The sequence below is a fragment of the Mytilus californianus genome, unplaced genomic scaffold (genome assembly GCF_021869535.1).
Source record: "Mytilus californianus isolate M0D057914Y unplaced genomic scaffold, xbMytCali1.0.p SCAF_4, whole genome shotgun sequence".
Lineage (NCBI taxonomy): Eukaryota > Metazoa > Mollusca > Bivalvia > Mytilida > Mytilidae > Mytilus > Mytilus californianus.
Window position 1 is genome coordinate 100,046,415 of NW_026262690.1, and position 17,377 is coordinate 100,063,791.

Here is a 17,377-nt window from a genome sequence, read left to right on the forward strand (position 1 = left end):
TATTTGATTTATCTCCCTTACACTGCTTTAAATTATGTTTTGTACTAAAGTATTTGTCCATTTACCAGGACAACCTTGTTTTTCCCCCTTTTTTGCCCCTAATTCCTAAACGGTTTGAGCAATAACCCCCCAAAGCAAATCCTAACCATCCCTTTGTGGTATGGAAACTTGTAGTATAATTTCAGAGAGATCAATACACCATTCCACAGTTATTGTCTGGAAACTAGAAAATGCTTATTTCTGGCCCCTTTTTGGCCCCTAATTCCTTAACTGTTGGTACCATAACCCCCAAAATCAATCCCAACCTTCCTTTTGTGGTATTGAACCTTATGATAAAATTTCATAGAGATCCATTCACTTAAACTAAAGTTATTGTGCGAAAACCCATGTGTCTTCGGACAACAACGACGACGACGACGACTCCAACGTCATACCAATATACGACCGCAAAAAATAAAAATAATAAGATATATATGAAAAGCTACTTTTGAGATTGCACACAAACAGTTAATATCGACATATTTATTAATTGTATGCTCGATCATTCAACATGTACCAACCATGCAAGACCCTCATGGATAGTCAAGGTCATTAAAAACCACCTTCATCAACATGTGAACCGTGAGTGCGTCTTTCTATGTCGTACAACACCACCCAGATAGTCAAATTATCAACCGTGCTAAACCCTCAGTCGACTCTGTCATAAACCACCCTCATCGTCCAGTAACACCAACTGTGCTATACCGTCATGAGTTGTTAAAAAACCCCATCATAGTCAAGTAATGCCAACCCTATTAAGTAGTCACAGTTCAAAAACATCCCGTAATAGTACAACACAAATAACTGTTCCCACACCAATAGTCAAAGTCTTTAAGTATATTTAAATATTAATAGTATTAAGGCATTTTATATCAATTAAATATATATAACTCAACCTATCATAGAGTTACACATAATATCTGTATCATCAGTTAGTGTTCATGGGATGAAAACATAATATAAGGAAAACTTAAAAACAAAACAAATTAAATGTATAAAAACACGTTCAGGGGCTTACCATGTCCTTATCATGGTTTATTTCTACAGCTTAAAAACTGTAAATAAAATTCAGTATAAAAATGTAAAAATTATTAAATATTCAAAAACGATACTGTCTGGTAAAATTAACATCCTTGCTTGAATAAAGATTAGTAAAGTCAAATTTGAAGTCAAATATTTAAGTCAGAGCATCATGACCCAAAATAACCCCCATCTGAGACATCCTACGGGCCTGGGCAAACGGCATTTGTCTCTAAAAAATAATCACCATTTACTGACAACAGAGAAGAACGGAAATGATAAAAACTGTATTTTTCACTAACAAAAACAAATATCAATTACACATTAAATGTACTTTAAAATATACTACCTTTGTAGCTTGAATCTTCTTCCATGTTTTCAATGCTGCAAGAGTATTATGTTGTATACTAAAAACCAACTGTCAAACTTCTTCCGCAATTGAATATCAATCACAACGGCAACTTTTTTCGCAGAAAGTTCGGATAGACGAATCAACTTTCGAATTAATTGTTGAAGTTTAAACGGATTCGGGAAAGCAACATCACATAGCTTGAAATGGAGACAGTGACATGGGATTGTACTGTTGAAGATATCTTTGTATCATTGGAAGAAAGATGGTTGGCAACGATGGGGAGTGTTTAGTTTGGGAGCAAATTGGACACGGAAAGTCAGGTGCTCTTAGTTGTCGAGCCTTCGACTTTTGTCGAAAAAGCGAGACATAGCGATCCTACATTCCGTCGGCGTCGTCGTCGTCGTCGGCGGCGTCCACAAATATTCACTCTGTGGTTAAAGTTTTTGAAATTTTAATAACTTTCTTAAACTATCCTGGATTTCTACCAAACTTGGACAGAAGCTTGTTTATGATCATAAGATTATATTCAAAAGTAAATTTTGTAAAAAAAAAAATCCATTTTTTCCGTATTTTACTATAAGTGGACTTAGTTTTTCTGCCAGTTAACATTACATTCACTCTGTGGTAAAAGTTTTTAAAATTTCAATAACTTTCTTAAACTATCCTAGATTTCTACCAAACTTGGAAAGAAGCTTGTTTATGATCATAAGATAGGATCCAGAAGTAAATTTTGTAAAAAAAAAATTCCATTTTTCCGTGTTTTACTTATAAATGGACTTAGTTTTTCTGCCAGGAAACATTACATTCACTCTGTGGTTAAAGTTTTTGAAATTTTAATAACTTTCTTAAACTATCCTGGATTTATACCAAACTTGGAAAGAAGCTTGTTTATGATCATAAGATAGTATCCAGAAGTAAATTTTGTAAAAAAAAAATACCATTTTTCCGTATTTTACTTATAAATGGACTTAGTTTTTCTGCCAGTTAACATTACATGGTTAAAGTTTTTAAAATTTTAACAACTTTCTTAAACTATCCTGGATTTGTACCACACTTGGACAGAAGCTTGTTTATGATCAAAAGCTAGTATCTAGAAGGAAATTTTGATTAAATTTTGTTCCATTTTTTCTGTATTTTACTTATAAATGGACTTAGTTTTTCTTCCAGTCAACATTACATACATTCTGCAGTTTAAGTTTTTAAAACATTTATTAGATTCATAAATTATCCTGGATTTTTACCAAACTTGGACAGAAGCTACTTACAATCAAAACATAGTATAGAGGGGAATATTTTTATTAATTTTTTTCCTCAATTTGTTGAGCCTGCGATTAACACCAAAAGTAGGCGAGACACTGGGTTCCGCGGAACCCTTACGAATTTTTTTGATAATCTACTGTTTTCTATGCTTGAATAAAATGCTCCACAGGGCGCAGCTTGATACGACCGCAGAGGTCGAACCCTGAACAGTTGGGGCAAGTATGGACACAACATTCAAGCTTGATACAGCTCTGAATTTGGATTGTGATTAAATATTTGACACAGCATAGGTTTCTGACACAGAATGAATGTGGTCTAAGAACTTAAAAATTTTAAATTGGACATTCACTTATTATGGTCCAATATCCAAAATCTAAATACATGGTTAGATTCAGCATATCAAAGAACCCCAAGAATTCAATTTTTGATGAAATCAAACAAAGTTTAATTTTGGACCCTTTTGATCTCAATGTGGACAAAGTTGATAACAGGGCCCAAAAATCAAAAATCTAAATACATGGTTAGATTCAGCATATCAAAGAACCCCATATATTCAATTTTTGTTGAAATCAAACAAAGTTTAATTTTGGACCCCGATTTGGACCAACTTGAAAACTGGGCCCATAATCAAAACTCTAAACACATGTTTAGATTCAGCATATCAAAGAACCCTAAAAATTCAATTTTTGTTAAAATCAAACTAAGTTTAATTTTGGACCCTTTGCACCTTTATGTAGACCAATTTGAAAACGGAACCAAAAATTAAGAATCTAAATACGTGGTTAGATTCTGCATATCAAAGAACCCCAATAATTCAATTTTTGATAAAATCAAACAAAGTTAAATTTTGGACCCTTTGGACCTCAATGTGGACCAATTTAAAAACGGGGCCCAAAATCCAAAAACTTAATACACGGTTAGATTCAGCATATGAAAGAACCCCATATATTCAATTTTTTTATTGAAATCAAACAAAGTTTAATTTTGGACCCCGATTTGGACCAACTTGAAAACTGGGCCCATAATCAAAAATCTAAATACATGGTTAGATTCAGCATATCAAAGAACTACATATATTCAATTTTTGTTGAAATCAAACAAAGTTAAATTTTGAACCCCGATTTGGACCAACTTGAAAACTGGGCCCATAATCAAAAATCTAAATGCATGGTTAGATTCAGCATATCAAAGAACCCCATATATTCAATTTTTGTTGAAATCAAACTAAGTTTAATTTTGGACCCTGTGGACTTTTATGTAGACCAATTTGAAAACGGAACCAAAAATTAAGAATCTAAATACATGGTTAGATTCGGCATATCAAAGAACCCCAATAATTCAATTTTTGATGAAATCAAACAAAGTTAAATTTTGGACCCTTTGGACCTCAATGTGGACCAATTTAAAAACGGTGCCCAAAATCCAAAAACTTAATACATGGTTAGATTCAGCATATTAAAGAACCCCAAGAATTCAAGAATAAAACCCCATTGAAATTGATCAAGAAATAAGCAACTTATACGAAGTATATTCTTTTGCACAATACTGTGCAATTGAATATTTCTTGCTATTGCGCAATACTGTACAATTGACAATTTCTTGCTATTGCGCAATATTGTGCTATTGGATATTTCTTGCTATTGCGCAATACTGTGCAATTGAAGATTTCTTGCTAATGCGCAATACTGTGCAATTGAAGATTTCTTGCTATGGTGCAATACTGTGCAATTGAAAATTTCTTGCTATTGCACAATACTTATTGTATAATAATTTACACATCCTGTTTGGTGTGTATCTCCTTCCATATCATTATTATTTGCTTTTAAATATAAATCAGAAATAACCAACTTAAAATGGAAAATTTTAAAAGAAAATAAAAGGAAAAAAAGAAGAAAAAAAAATCCCCCCCCCCAAATTTTTTGAACCCCCTTATGATTCATCACCCCCAAACTCAATCCCAGCCTTCCCTTTGTGGTATGGTACCTTGCAGTACAATTTCAGAGAGATCCATACACTTGAACACAAGTTATTGTCTGGAAACTAGAAAAATGCTTATTTTTGGCCCCTTTTTGGCCCCCAATTCCTAAACGTTTCAGGCAATTACCCCCAAACTCAATTCCAGCTTTCCCTTTGTGATATGGAACCTTGTAGTACAATTTAAGAAATATCCGAACACTTACACACAAGTAATTGTCATGAAACTAGAAAAATGCTTGTTTTTTTCCCCTTTTTTGGCCCCTAATTCCTAAAATTTTGAGGCAATTACCCCCAAAATCAATTACAGCCTTCCCTATGTGATATGGAACCTTGTGGTACAATGTCTGAGAGATCCATTCACTTACACACAAGTTATTGTCTGGAAGTTACAAAAATGCTTATTTTTGGCCCCTTTTTGGCCCCTAATTCCTTAACTGTTGGTACCATAACCCCCAAAATCAATCCCAACCTTCCTTTCGTGGTATTGAACCTTATGGTAAAATTTCATAGAGATCCATTCACTTAAACTAAAGTTAGAGTGCGAAAACCAATGTGTCTTCGGACGACGCCGGACGACGACGACGACGACGCCAACGTCATACCAATATACGACCAAAAATTTTTTAATTTTTGCGGTCGTATAAAAACAGGCCCAAAATCAAAAATCCAAAACACTGTTAGATTGGGCACATCAAAGAACACCAATAATTCAATTTCTGATGAAATCAAACAAAGTTTAATTTTGGACCCCAATTTGGACCAACTTTGAAAACCAGGCCCAAAATAAAAAATCTAAAACACTGTTAGATTGGGCATATCAAAGAACACCAATAATTCAAATTTTGATGAAATCAAACAAACTTTAATTTTGGACCTCAATTTGGACCAACTTGAATACTGTGCCCAACATCAAAAATTTAAATTCAATATATCAAACAATCCCAAGAATTCAATTTTTTTTTTAAATCAAACAAATTTTAATTTTGGACCCTTTGGACCTCATAATGTGGACCAATTTGAAGACAGGCCCCAAAATTAAAAATCTAAATACATGGTTAGATTCAGCATAACAAAGAACACCAACAATTCAATTTTTGATGAAATCAAACAAAGTTTAATTTTGGACCCTTTGGACCTTAATATGGATCAATTAAAAAAACAGGGCCCAAAATTCCAAATTCTAAATAGATCCCGCAAATCAAAGAATGTCAAGAATTCAAGACTTTGAAATAAACCCCTTTGAAATTGGTCAAGAAATAAGCAATTTATACAAAGTATTACAAAACTATTGTTTTGGCCCCTTTTACCTAAACCGTTAGGGTCATAACCCCCAAAATCAATCCAAACATTCCTTTTATGATATAAAACCTTGTCGCACAATTGAACATGTTAAATAGCTATCCATAGACTTATACTCTAGTTATTGTCCAGAAACCAGAAAATCCTATATTTTTTACCCCTTTTTGGCCCCTAATTCCTAAAAGGTTTGGGCCATGACCCCCAAAATCAATCCCAACCTTCCTTTTGAAGTATGGAACCTGGTAAAATTTCATAGAGATCCATACTTTTATACACAAGTTATTGTCCTGAAACATGACAAAATAAATCCCAACCTTCTTTTTGTGGTATGGAACCTTGTGCTAAAATTTAATAGAGATCCATGCACTTATACTCAAGTTATTGTCTGTGAACCAGAAAAATAATTGTTTTTGTTGGCCCCTAATTTCTAAACAGCTACGAATTCCCAAAATAAATCCCAACCTTCCTATTGTGGTATGGGACCTTGTGCTAAAATTTCATAGAGATCCATACACTTATACTCAAGTTATTGTCTGTGAAGAAAAATAATTACTTTTGGCCCCTTTTTGGCCCCTAATTATAAAACAGCTATGACAATAACCCCCAAAATCAATCCCATCCCTCCTATTGCAGTATGGAACCCTGTGCTAAAATTTCATCCAGATCCATACACTTATAATTTCGCTGCGAGTGTGTGGAAATCACATTCATTGTACATGTATATAATACAAAGAAACTTTGAAAGCAAACTAGTGTAAAATTTATTTAAGACTTATATATTGACGAACTCTTATATTTTAGCTGATGTGGCTTAAAAGCTCAGAAGAGCTTATGTTTATGGTTTATGTCTTTGTTTATATATACTATGCAGACTGTAAATAAAGCTTATTTATTTATCATTATTAGGTCTTTCCACTTTTCCCTTTTGCTTTTGTTCTGATTATTTTCTTTTTCTTCTGCCTAATTTTTTTCTTGAGCTGTATTGATGTTTCAAAAGATGTTGCTTAAATATTTTGTATATGATATTATTATACCGTACATATATTATAAACATTTCTATTGGATAACACGTTATCACGTGACATGGAATAATTCAGTTAATTTTCATTCAATTGCAAGGAAGGACGAATAACCCTAAAAATTTTGCTCCAGTGGTGAATAACCCTATTATTCACAGGCTAATAACCTTTTGAGTTTCTTGATTTGTACACAAGTTATCTCCCATGAAAATGACGTCACAGACGTAAGTAAACAAAATGGCAACGCTCACGTTACAGGAAGCCCATCGAGAGACGAGGAAACAAGATACAAGGCTTTGGATATGCATCTATTGCCGATGACATCTCTTTTAAACGGTCCTTTTCAGGGCCATCAAAATTTTACAAAAAGATTCTACCTTTGTTGTACATACGAGAAATTCTAAGACACAAACTTAATTTTGAACGTTAACTTGTGTTTGTTACTATACAGTAAAGTAAGTGCTTTTTCAATGGTTCAAAAAGCCCTTCCTCTGTTAGTTCGGTATAATAAAACAATTGTGGCCCCTTAGAAGCAATGAATATTCAAAATTGTCAACCCTAAAAAATTGCGCCCCTCAGTGAAATAACCTTCTCCAAAATGAAAATGAGGAAAAGGTCATATATTAAATTTTGATTTTGGCTAATTTTCACTTATTATCAGAAACCGTATAAGATAGCAACAAAATATTTTTACTATTTTGTTAGTTGGGACATGTCATTACACTAAAATTTTGGTTGAAAGGGTACGTTGACATTTAATGAGCATTTTCTCCCCCTCTTATATTTTAAATAAGCTGTATGGTGATATAACTCATTAACCATATATAGAAGAGACCAAGGCTCTTTTGATTTGAGATCCTTGCTTTATGACTTTGAAATTGATGTCAAGGTCAAATGTGAATTTGACGTTCTATATTTTGACCTTTTGTGTAACTTCTTATTGGTACATGATAAAGTCATGAGGTCTTTTACATTGAGTTTCAGACATAAGACCTTCAAGAAGGTCAACCGAAAGTGACCTTTTGTAAACCGGAAGTAGCAATTTTTGCATTATTTTCATGTACAATTTACTAGAACTATATTTTTGGAATCATTGTGAAGTAAGGTTCAAATGTAACCAGAAGTAGCATTTTGTAAACCGGAAGTACCTACTTATCTCCATTATGTTTAGCAAAAAGACTTAAAAACAACATATTTTCGGAATCAGCATAAACTAAGCTATTATCAGACACCAGAATTGACATTTTCAACCAAAATTGTATATTTTCCTGTTTAGATATGTCTTTTTCGGGTGGAAAGACCTTCAATTGCTCTCTGAACAATTTGTTTTTAATTTATTATAGAAAACATTGCCACTCGGTCTAAAACACCAAATCAAAAGGAATAACCATTTGGATACTGTACATTTTTACTTGAAACAAAGTCATGTCTGTAGACCCTGTCTGTAAAATTTATCATCATTTTGCTTAGGATCAGATTGTAGTAGCCTACCCACGTGCTTAAAAAGAGATCACTAATAATCAGATTGATTATTCTTAAGAAATCTAACATAATTTTTCTTAAGATCAGGTCATAGTAAAGTATTCAGTCAAACTGCCATTTTTCACTGATTCCTCCTTTGACATAATCAAATACATGTACAGAATCCGAATTTTATCAGTCACACCACCTAGCCCCTTTGCTGCAATCTCTCATGAAGTATATACATAATTTATCTAAACTCTAACAGATACTGCTGATGCAGGGACCAATATTAAAGTGTATTCAAATAAACAATTTGGGGACAGCCAGACATTAGGACTGATTCTGAAAGATGTTTTATCGTTTGGTATATTTGCATATACTTGATTACATGTAACTTTATATTTAATTGAAGTTATCTTTGAAAACGGACAAGTTTTTTAAAATCCATTTAACATTTATTGAAATACGAATAAAATACTCCGCAGGGCACAGCTTGATACGACCGCAGAGGTCGAACCCTGAACAGTTAGGGCAAGTATGGACACAACATTCAAGCTTGATACAGCTCTGAATTTGGATTGTGATTAAATATTTGACACAGCATAGGTTTCTGACACAGAATGAATGTGGTCTAAGAACTTAAAAATTTTAAATTGGACATTCACCTATTATGGTCCAATATCCAAAATCTAAATACATGGTTTGATTCAGCATATCAAAGAACCCCAAGAATTCAATTTTTGATGAAATCAAACAAAGTTTAATTTTGGACCCTTTTGACCTCAATGTGGACAAAGTTGATAACGGGGCCCAAAAATCAAAAATCTAAATACATGGTTAGATTCAGCATATCAAAGAACCCCATATATTCAATTTTTGTTGAAATCAAACAAAGTTTAATTTTGGACCCCGATTTGGACCAACTTGAAAACTGGGCCCATAATCAAAAATCTAAATACATGTTTAGATTGAGCATATCAAAGAACCCTAAGAATTCAATTTTTGGTTAAAATCAAACTTAGTTTAATTTTGGACCCTTTGGACCTTAATGTAGACCAATTTGAAAACGGAACCAAAAATTAAGAATCTAAATACACGGTTAGATTCGGCATATCAAAGAACCCCAATAATTCAATTTTTGATGAAATCAAACAAAGTTTAATTTTAAACCCTTTGGACCTCAATGTGGACCAATTCAAAAATGGGGCCCAAAATCCAAAAACTTAATACACGGTTAGATTCAGCATATTAAAGAACCCCAAGAATTCAAGAATAAAACCCCATTGAAATTGGTCAAGAAATAAGCAATTTATACGAAGTATCTTCTTTTGCACAATACTGTGCAATTGAATATTTCTTGCTATTGCGCAATCCTGCACAATTGACAATTTCTTGCTATTGCACAATATTGTGCTATTGGATATTTCTTGCTATTGCGCAATACTGTGCAATTGAAGATTTCTTGCTATTGCGCAATACTGTGCAATTGAAGATTTCTTGCTATTGTGCAATACTGTGCAATTGAAAATTTCTTGCTATTGCACAATACTTATTATATAATAATTTACACATCCTGTTTGGTGTGTATCTCCTACCATATCATTATTATTTGCTTTTAAATATAAATCAGAAATAACCAACTTTAAATGGAAAATTTTAAAAGAAAAAAAAAAGGAAAAAAAGAAAAAAAATGAAAAAAAAAAAAATCCCCCCCCCAAATTTTTTGAACCCCCTTATGATTCATCACCCCCAAACTCAATCCAAGCCTTCCCTTTGTGGTATGGTACCTTGCAGTACAATTTCAGAGAGATCCATACACTTGACCACAAGTTATTGTCTGGAAACTAGAAAAATGCTTATTTTTGGCCCCTTTTTGGCCCCCAATTCCTAAAGGTTTCGGGGAATTACCCCCAAACTCAATTCCAGCTTTCCATTTGTGATATGGAACCTTGTAGTACAATTTCAGAAATATCCAAACACTTACACACAAGTTATTGTCATGAAACTAGAAAAATGCTTGATTTTTGCCCCTTTTTTGGCCCCTAATTCCTAATATTTTGAAGCAATTACCCCCAAAATCAATCCCAGCATTCCCTTTGAGATATGGAACCTTGTGGTACAATGTCAGAGAGATCCATACACTAACACACAAGTTATGTCTGGAAGTTACAAAAATGCTTATTTTTGGCCCCTAATTCCTTAACTGTTGGTACCATAACCCCCAAAATCAATCCCAACCTTCCTTTTGTGGTATTGAACCTTATGGTAAAATTTCATAGAGATCCATTCACTTAAACTAAAGTTAGAGTGCGAAAACCAATGTGTCTTCGGACGACGCTGGAAGTTTAATTTTGGACCCCAATTTGGACCAACTTGAAAACTGGGCCCATAATCAAAAATCTAAATACATGTTTAGATTCAGCATATCAAAGAACCCCATATATTCAATTTTTGTTGAAATCAAACAAAGTTTAAATACTGGACCCTATCTTGGACCAACTTGAAAACTGGGCCCATAATCAAAAATCTAAACACATGTTTAGATTCAGCAAATCAAAGAACCCCAAGAATTCAATTTTTGTTAAAATCAAACTTAGTTTAATTTGGACCCTTTGGACCTCAATGTAGACCAATTTAAAAAACAGGACCCAAAATTAAAAACCTAAATACACGGTTAGATTTGGAATATCAAAGAACCCCAATAATTCAATTTTAGATGAAATCAAACAAAGTTTAATTTTGGACCCTTTTGACCTCAATATGAACCAATTAGATAACGGGGTCCACAAATAAAAAATCTAAATACATGGTTAGATTCAGCATATCAAAGAACCCCATATATTCAATTTTTGTTGAAATCAAACAAAGTTTAATTTTGGACCCCAATTTGGACCAACTTGAAAACTGGGCCAAAAATCAAAAATCTAAATACATGTTTAGATTCAGCATATCAAAGAACCTCATATATTCAATTTTTGCTAAAATCAAACAAAGTTTAATTTTGGACCCTTTGGACATTAATGTAGACCAATTTGAAAACTGGACCCAAAATTAAAAATCTAAATACACTGTTAGATTCGGCATAACAAATAAATAAATGTGATCAAAGATTTTACAAATCTAATGCGCCATACTGTGCAATTAAAGATTACTTCTTGAAATTTTTCAATATTTGAAATTTGAAAAAAAAATAATATTTGAAGAATAATTCTTTTTAATTTCTGAAATCTAAAATGAGAAAAAATTGGCCCCCCACAATTTCTTTTTATCCCCCCCCCCCCCCCTTTTTCCCCAAAAAAAATTCTTTCCCTCAAGATATGGTCATAATCTCAATTCAAATTTCCAATGGAGTTGGCAACCATAATTACCCATTTAAATTTACCATAGTGCTAACTTAATCTATTTTATAATAGAATTAATAAAAATACAGTGTCAAATCTTTCATATGGATTTTTTTGTAAAAAAAAAAGATGAAAACATTTGCAGATATTTTTACTGGTCTTCCTTTATAAATATGCATTTCTTTAAACATAATTTAAAAGCAGTGTAAGGGAAGTAACCAAAACGTTGTATTTGGATTACCTCCCTTACACTGTTTTAGATTATCTTTATTGTTCATTAACCATTACTTTATACATAATTTAAAAGCAGTGTAAGGGAGATAATTTCAATGATGTATTTGATTTATTTCCCTTACACTGCTTTAAATTATGTTTTGTACTAAAGTATTTGTCCATTAACCAGGACAACCTTGTTTTTCCCCCTTTTTTGCCCCTAATTCCTAAACGGTTTGAGCCATAACCCCCCAAAGCAAATCCTAACCATCCCTTTGCGGTATGGAAACTTGTAGTATAATTTCAGAGAGATCCATACACCGTTCCACAGTTATTGTCTGGAAACTAGAAAATGCTCATTTTCGGCCCCTTTTTGGCCCCTAATTCCTTAACTGTTGGTACCATAACCCCCAAAATCAATCCCAACCTTCCTTTTGTGGTATTTAACCTTATGGTCAAATTTCAAAAAGATCCATTCACTTAAACTAAAGTTAGAGTGCGAAAACCAATATGTATTCGGACGACGACGCCGGACGACGACGACGACGACGCCAACGTCATACCAATATACGACCACAAAATTTTTTTGCGGTCGTATAAAAAAGGAAAAAAAAGTTAAAAAAAAAAATCCCCCCCCCTAAATTTTTTGAACCCCCTTATGATTCATCACCCCCAAACTCAATCCCAGCCTTCCCTTTGTGGTATGGTACCTTGCAGTACAATTTCAGAGATCCATACACTTGAACACAAGTTATTGTCTGGAAACTAGAAAAATGTGTTTTTTGGCCCCTTTTTGACCCCAAATTCCTAAACGTTTAGGGCAATTACCCCCAAACTCAAACCCAGCTTTCCCTTTGTGATATGAAACCTTGTAGTACAATTTCAGAAAGATCCATACACTTACACATAAGTTATTGTCCTGAAACTAGAAAAATGCTTGTTTTTTGCCCCTTTTTGGCCCCTAATTCCTTAAATATTGAGGCAATTACCCCCATCATCAATCCCAGCCTTCCCTTTGTGGTATGGTACCTTGCAGTACAATTTCAGAGAGATCCATACACTTGACCACAAGTTATTGTCTGGAAACTAGAAAAATGCTTATTTTTGGCCCCTTTTTGGCCCCCAATTCCTAAACGTTTCGGCAATTACCCCCAAACTCAATTCCAGCTTTCCCTTTGTGATATGGAACCTTGTAGTACAATTTCATAAAGATCCATACACTTACACACAAGTTATTGTCATGAAACTAGAAACATGCTTGTTTTTTGCCCCTTTTTTGGCCCCTAATTCCTAAAATTTTGAGGCAATTACCCCCAAAATCAATCCAAGCATTCCTTTTGTGATATGGAACCTTGTGGTACAATGTCAGAGAGATCCATACACTAACACACAAGTTATGTTTGGAAGTTACAAAAATGCTTATTTTTGGCCCCTTTTTGGCCCCCAATTCCTTTACTGTTGGTACCATAACCCCCAAAATCAATCCCAACCTTCCTTTTGTGGTATTGAACCTTGTGGTAAAATTTCATAGAGATCCATTCACTTAAACTAAAGTTAGAGTGCGAAAACCAATGTGTCTTCGGACGACGCCAGACGACGACGACGACGCCAACGTCATACCAATATACGACCACAAAAATTTTTGCGGTCGTATAAAAAATGTATAGCAATTCTTGCATTAGCAGTATTTCGTTAAACAAGTGCTCCATAGTCTAAATTTATGTTTGTATCCACGGAAACTCATTAAACATGCACTGGCATCGCATCAGCAACTATACATGCACTTCCTGTCAAGAGTCTATGTTGTGTAGATGTCGGTCATGAAAGAACAGACAAAATAATGGTATTTTATTCAAGTAAAATGGCGTTTTATAGTCTCATGTCTTTGAAATTGCAAGTAAAACCATATGCACACACAACATGCAGCAACTGTCAGTAAAATCCTGATATACAACATTTCACACCTTTAATACTGGGGTTGAAAAAAATCCATGAAATTCATTTGGGTTAGAGAAGAGAGATAGAGTGGTCTGATATGCCAATTAGAGTATGCATAGATACTTCAATTAGGATACAATACCCCAAGACCACTTTCAAGTTTGTTACATTTCCATCAAAAACTTTGGTTTTAGTGAACATCATTCGTGCGTTTAGGGGCATTGTCACTTCCTTCCCATGTTGAGCGAGCGGTTGAAAAAATATGATGCTATATTGCAGAAATTATTCGGCAAAATTAAATTCTTATAATTGATAATCAGCACTGCTGTCATTAGGGAATTGTGATTAAGTACCTACGGAACAAACATTATTTCTAGTTTATCCTGCATAATGACAATCACAAAGACGCTTGATGAACTTTAATAGTGCAGGGATACAGGCGATCCCCTCTATCTGGTAAATGATGTCATAATGGCGCGCATAATTGATGAACTTTTCCGGTGAAGGACATAACTCGAAAGTGGTCTATTAGATCCCTATTAGTGTTATTCCGGTATCTGGATGATTCTTTCAAACTCTGATTCGTACCAACCAATTCGTCCCAAGTTGCTTGGTTAATTCGTTCCAACTTTAAATAGAACGGTGTTTAACCACATGAACTATTAAAATAACTTGTAAATAATAATTGAAACCATACCAAGTGTACTATGTATTTTCTAAAGTGCATCGTAACTTAACTCATTAGCACTGGTTGTTTGTGTTCCACAATATAAAATTTTGGAAAATGAAAAATGTAGTTTTATATGAAATATATAGCAAGTACTTTTAAGGGAAAATTACTTTAATAGCCATGTACACTGATCTATACATAACAAAAACTATTATATACAGAGACAAATACCATGTATACATTAAAATAAAATGCTCCCCTGGGGCGCAGCTTGATACGACCGCAGAGGTCGAAAACCCTGAACAGTTGGGGCAAGTATGGACACAACATTCAAGCTTGATACAGCACTGAATTTGAATTGTAATTAAATATTTGACACAGCATAGGTTTCTGACACAGAACGAAAGTGGTCTAAAAACTTTAAAATTTTTAATTTACCTATTCAAACCATATCATTATTATTAGCTTTTATATATAAATCAGAAATAACCAATTTAAAATGGAAAAGTTTAAAGAAAAAAAATGAAAAAAAAAATCCCCCCCCAAATTTTTTGAACCCCCTTATGATTCATCACCCCCAAACTCAATCCCAGCCTTCCCTTTGTGGTATGGTACCTTGCAGTACAATTTCAGAGAGATCCATACACTTGAACACAAGTTATTGTCTGGAAACTAGAAAAATGCTTGTTTTTTGGCCCCTTTTTGGCCCTAAATTCCTAAACGTTTAGGGCAATTACCCCCAAACTCAAACCCAGCTTTCCCTTTGTGATATGGAACCTTGCAGTACAATTTCATAAAGATCCATACACTTACACACAAGTTATTGTCCTGAAACTAGAAAAATGCTTGTTTTTTTGCCCTTTTATGGCGCCTAATTCCTAAAATTTTGAGAGAATTACCCCCAAAATCAATCCCAGCCTTCCCTTTGTGGTATGGTACATGTACCTTGCAGTACAATTTCAGAGAGATCCACACACTTGAACACAAGTTATTGTCTGGAAACTAGAAAAATTCGTAAGGGTTCCGCGGAACCCAGTGTCTCGCCTACTTTTGGTGTTAATCGCAGGCTCAACAAAATTGAGGAAAAAAATTAATAAAAATATTCCTCTCTATACTATCTTTTGATTGTAAGTAGCTTCTGTCCAAGTTTGGTAAAAATCCAGGATAATTTATGAATCTAATAAATGTTTTAAAAACTTAAACTGCAGAATAAAATTGAGAATGGAAATGGGGAATGTGTCAAAGAGACAACAACCCGACCACAGAACAGACAACAGCAGAAGGCCACCAACAGGTCTTCAATGCAGCGAGAAATTCCCGCACCCGGAGGCGTCCTTCAGCTGGCCCCTAAACAAATATATATACTAGTTCAGTGATAATGAACGCCATACTAAACTCCAAATTGTACACAAGAAACTAAAATTAAAAATAATACAAGACTAACAAAGGCTAGAGGCTCCTGACTTGGGACAGGCGCAAAAATGCGGCGGGGTTAAACATGTTTATGAGATCTCAACCCTCCCCCTATACCTCTAGCCAATGTAGAAAAGTAAACGCATAACAATACGCACATTAAAATTCAGTTCAAGAGAAGTCCGAGTCTGATGTCAGAAGATGTAACCAAAGAAAATAAACAAAATGACAATAATACATAAATAACAACAGACTACTAGCAGTTTACTGACATGCCAGCTCCAGACTTCAATTAAAGAATGTATGTAATGTTGACTGGAAGAAAAACTAAGTCCATTTATAAGTAAAATATGGAAAAGATGGAACAAAATTTTATCAAAATTTCCTTCTAGATACTAGCTTTTGATCATAAACAAGCTTCTGTCCAAGTGTGGTACAAATCCAGGATAGTTTAAGAAAGTTGTTAAAATTTTAAAAACTTTATCCACAGAGTGAATGTAATGTTAACTGGCAGAAAAACTAAGTCCATTTATAAGTAAAATACGGAAAAAATGGAATTTTTTTTTTACAAAATTTACTTCTGGATACTATCTTATGATCATAAACAACCTTCTTTCCAAGTTTGGTAGAAATCCAGGATAGTTTAAGAAAGTTATTAAAATTTCAAAAACTTTAACCACAGAGTGAATGTAATGTTTCCTGGCAGAAAAACTAAGTCCACTTATAAGTAAAATACGGAAAAAATGGAATTTTTTTTTTACAAAATTTACTTTTGAATATAATCTTATGATCATAATCAAGCTTCTGTCCAAGTTTGGTAGAAATCCAGGATAGTTTAAGAAAGTTATTAAAATTTCAAAAACTTTAACCACAGAGTGAATGTAATGTTTCCTGGCAGAAAAACTAAGTCCACTTATAAGTAAAATATGGAAAAAATGGAATTTTTTTTTTACAAAATTTACTTTTGAATATAATCTTATGATCATAAACAAGCTTCTGTCCAAGTTTGGTAGAAATCCAGGATAGTTTAAGAAAGTTATTAAAATTTCAAAAACTTTAACCACAGAGTGAATATTTGTGGACGCCGCCGACGACGACGACGACGCCGACGGAATGTAGGATCGCTATGTCTCGCTTTTTCGACAAAAGTCGAAGGCTCGACAAAAATGCTTATTTTTGGCCCCTTTTTGGCCCCTAATTCCTCAACTTTTTGGGCAATTACCCCCAAACTCAATTCCAGCTTTCCCTTTGTAATATGGAACCTTGCAGTACAATTTCATAAAGATCCATACACTTACACACAAGTTATTGTCATGAAACTAGAAAAATGCTTGTTTTTTGCCCCTTTTTGGCCCCTAATTGGATTATTCCT

At 33.8% G+C, this 17,377-nt stretch overlaps 1 protein-coding gene and 1 long non-coding RNA gene across 4 annotated transcripts in view; one reads left to right on the plus strand and one right to left on the minus strand.

Annotated features, from left to right (window-relative positions):
- The window catches only part of LOC127699025 (uncharacterized), an 87,135-nt gene extending 81,840 nt beyond the window's left edge, over positions 1-5,295 (plus strand). For both annotated transcript variants that reach the window (XR_007981015.1, XR_007981016.1), the window contains exon 2: positions 2,962-5,295. This is a non-coding gene — a long non-coding RNA (uncharacterized LOC127699025). The remainder of the gene's footprint in view (positions 1-2,961) is intronic.
- Positions 1-17,377, minus strand: part of LOC127698938 (golgin subfamily A member 5-like) — a 324,899-nt gene that overhangs the window by 298,842 nt on the left and 8,680 nt on the right. The window lies entirely within an intron of this gene.